Source organism: Echinops telfairi, unplaced genomic scaffold, assembly GCF_000313985.2.
Source record: "Echinops telfairi isolate 266 unplaced genomic scaffold, ASM31398v2 ScPeMD7_3533;HRSCAF=4204_1, whole genome shotgun sequence".
Taxonomy (NCBI): Eukaryota; Metazoa; Chordata; class Mammalia; order Afrosoricida; family Tenrecidae; genus Echinops; species Echinops telfairi.
In genome coordinates, this window is record NW_022107432.1 from 30,975,277 (window position 1) to 30,979,470 (window position 4,194).

Consider the following 4,194-nt stretch of genomic DNA (forward strand, 5'->3'; position numbering starts at 1 on the left):
CCCAGGCTGAAAGCCTAGTCCTTCTCCTGCCTGAGGGGCTGGTGGTGTCGAGCAGCTGCCTATCTTGCGGTTAGCGGGCCCTGATGTGTAACTTTGCCACCGGGGCTCCACGCGAGGTAAAAGGGGAGGAGATGACATAACACAGCGGGACATGAACACGTCTGAATAGAAAGAAGATGAAACTGTGGCAGGCATCCCTTTGGGAGATCTTGTTTAATGAGAAACAGAGAGAGATGGGGAGGCTCACAATAACTTCTACTCGGAGGTAGAAATTCAACCTGGGCCTGGCGCCCGTCGAGGCCCGCGCCACATCTCCACAGTAGCACCAACGCTGCCGTGTGGACAATAGACTGTAGGGGCAGCCAAGAGCAGAAGCAAGGAAGGCTACTAATTTCAACAGAACCCTCAGCCTCCTTCCCCGGTGTTCCCACAAACACAACGCCTTTCTCTGATCAGTACTGAGGTCATTTGCCACTATTAAGCGGCCCCGACTCATGGTGACACCTGTGTGTCAGAGTAGAGCTGTGTCTTCAAAGGCTGGCTTTTCGGAAGTAGATCACCAGATCATTCTTTTTAAAATAAATCATTTTATTGGGGACTCCTACATCTCTCATCACAATCCATCCATCCATCCATGGTGTCAAGCACATTTGTACATTTGTTGTCATCATCATTCTCAAAACATTTGCTTTCTACTTGAGCCCTTGCGATCAGCTCCTCATTTTCCTCCTCCCTCCCTGCTCCCCCCGCCCCCATGAACCCTTGATAATTTATAACTTATTATTATTCTGTCATAGCTTACACCGTCCGACGTCTCCCTTCATCCACTTCTCCACTGTCCATCCCCCAGGGAGGAGGTGATATGTAGACCTTGTCATCGGCTCCCCCTCTCTCCGACCAGATCATTCTTGGGAGTGGACAGAATCCACCAACCTTCTGGTTAGCAGCTGACCGCGTTTACTGAGTACACCATCCATCGACTCTCGTGTTCACTACTCCCTCCCTCCCTCCCATGAAGTCCATTCTGACTCACAGTGAGACCTGCCCTCATCTTGCTCCCATGGAGCAGCTGATGGTTTCGAACTGCTGACCTGGCAGTTGGCAGCCCAACATGCAACCACATACATGGGCCACCTGGGCTCCTTCTCCAGGGGGCGTTTCTTACTGCTCCATAAGCCTGCTGCACGTTTGCCATCTGCAACTCTGCTTTAAATTGCCCTCACCCCATTACCTCTCCAGGTCTTCTCTGTTCTTCCGGAGGCCGACGGAAATCTGGCAGATCCCGAGGCAGGGATTTGGCACCTGTGCTTGAAGACTAGCTCGCTACCTTGAGAGGATTAGGGAAGTGCTCTGAGAAGTCAGAGAAAGGTTGTCAGGCCCCCAACGGTTCCCCAGTCTACAGATCGATGCTCAAGATAGGCAAACGGGTCTGAAAGAAAACTTCCCACTCTCACCTGGCCAACGTGGACCATGTGGACCAGGCCTGGATGCTTCTTCCACTCCTTACAAGAGTGACCCAAGCAAGGACAAAGTTCAGAGGGTTCGGAAAGAAGGAGGAACGGAAACAGGAGCTGCAGGAAGTAGGAGATGTGAGGATGCATTGAGGGGTGGCAGTGGAGGGGTTGAATCAGAATGTGTCTGATTGTTGAAGGTACCACTATGATCTACTCTACCCACCGTGAGCTACTTCACACCAAAGTGTTCAGAAAGAAAGAAAAGAGTAACCCGCAAAGCTTGTTTGCTTACCGATTGGATTAATATGGGCTCTTGTGTTGGATTTTCAACTTGGAGCCGTCATTATTTTTAATATGATGATGTTCAAACCTCTCACTTTTCTTGAAACAGAATCGCCAACAGGAAGGCAGACGTGCGCAGGTTCCTCTCATCTTGTTGGTCTTCAGGAGAGTTCCTGGGCTGCTGGACATTTTCTGGAATGACCATTGGCCGTAAAAGGAATGGAAACGTCAAGTTCTGCTCTCCTTCTTCCCTCTGGAAGCAGGAATCGCCTGGGGACAGGTGGGAAGAAGGCCCTGCTCCGTGTCCCTCTCCCTGTCCCCCTCACAGTCGGCTTATGTCTGGTTTGTTGAACTGTGGACTCACTGGCTACTGGTCTCCTCAGAGCAACCAGTGACGCGCTGCAACTGCCTCGTAGCAAAGTCCAGAGAGCAATGAGGAACCCAGAAGGCCTTGCTGCCGAGAAAGCGCCAGCCGAGCGGAGGGTCCCTGGTGCTCGCTGTAAGGGAGCTCTGGAGCATTTCTGTCCATGTGTGGAACAGGACTTGTTCTCAAACCAGAAGTTAGAGAGATGGGTGCCCTTTGTTGCCTTTCCCTGTGCACCATGCCCAGCCAGTGACCTGTGGCTCAACTGTCTTGTTCATGTCCAGGTCTGTAGTGCCCTAACTTCCCCTTCTGAGCCAGTTTCCCCTCTCCAACTGAGTTCCCACCCTCTCTGAAAGATCAGAGAGAACACTCTCTGTCCCTGATACTCAAGGCAACTTGTTTTCCATTTGTGTTCCCGTCTCCAAGCCACTCAGGGTTCCTACCACTGCTGGGAGTCTCCAAACCCTCCGGAGGGTCCTTTCTTCCCCTTCATCACTGCTCGCACTCACCTGGGAGGACCCTCCCTGGATCTTCCTGCGCCACTCCCCACGCAGCCGTCAATGTTCCATCCTCCAGATGGGCATCGTCTTCCACTCGGAGGTTCAGTCCTCACAGACGCAGCAAGCCCAGAATGACCGATGAGTTCATTACAAGGCACACACTGTGGCTGTCCCTTGCTGCTGCGTGGGGTCCTTGCGAGGGAGGCGTGGGCCCTCAGCCAGTTGAACCTGTGTTGCTCATTCTCTTTGATCGTCTTTCTCCTTACTCCCTTCTCCTCTTTGGTCTACCTCATCTGTTCTCCTGCCCCCTTCCAAGTATTAGGAACGTTTATTGTTGTGCATGAAACGTTTTGGATTCTACATAGGCATTTTGGATTCTTTGTCGGAAAGTGTTATTTAATACGTAAAATAATTTAAAAATTAAATACTGTTATGTTATTGAACATGAAATACCTGTGCATCATTCTTTTGTGAAGGAAGATTCCACTTATTCCCATTCATAATAATCTACCCTTTGAACACAGACAAATGGGTCTGTCCCTATTTTTTAGGCCACCTCAGGCCACCACCATTCATGTCCTTCATCCCCTCGTTTATGGCTGATCGGTATAGCAGAGACCCTAAAGTTTCCTTTCAGTTTATTTATCATTTTGACTCGGTAACTCATTTACCTAGCTCAACACCAAAATTTTTAAAAAGGCGTCCAGTGAAAACCCTTGTTCTAATTCCTTACCAATTATGTTGTTACATTTTATTCCAGTATTTTTCTTTTTAAATAAAAATGAAAGTTAAATATATATATAACAACCCAACTCACTGCCACGCCGTCAATGGTAACTCCACAGAGTGACTGCCTGTGGGTTTCTGAGACTGTCACTGTCTACAGGGGAAGAAAGCCCAGTCTTTCTCCTGCGGTGGTTTCAAACTGCCAACCATGAGGATCACAGCCCAAAGCGTAACCACAGTACCACTAGGGCTCCTGTATTCAGAGACACCAGGGTTTTTTTTAAAGTTCATGGAAAAACGGAATTAGAAGATAATGGAACTCCCACCTAATTTGTGATAAACAGTTAAAGAAAAAAAGATAATAGAAACAATAACAACAACAAAGAAATTATGGAAAATGTAGATAATACCAAGTACTTGGAGCGGTAAACTGGAAAATTCACGTGTGTGAGATAGCATATTTCTTGATCGGAGTGAAGGAATGAGTCAAGGCCATATTTTATTGTATTTTGAGTATTTGTGTCTTAAAACCTTAAAAGAGAGCGACCGCACGTTCACTCTATGGCTCCAGCTTCGACCTCCGAGGGATCGAACGCCATGGCAGCGACCAAAGTGAGAAACTCTCCCTGGTGGTGCACGGAGCTGGCGACCTGCATCTGGAAAACTACCCCATCCCTGAACCGGGGCTAAGGGTGGTGCTCTGCGGCTCCCACGTCCACTACTGGCAGCATGGGCGAATCGGCGATTTCGTGGTGAAAAAAGCCAGTGGTGCTGGGGCATGAAGCTTTGGAAACAGTCTTCAAAGAGGGATCATTAGTAAAGCACCTGAAACCAGGTGACGGGGTTGCTATCGAGCCCTGCGCACCAC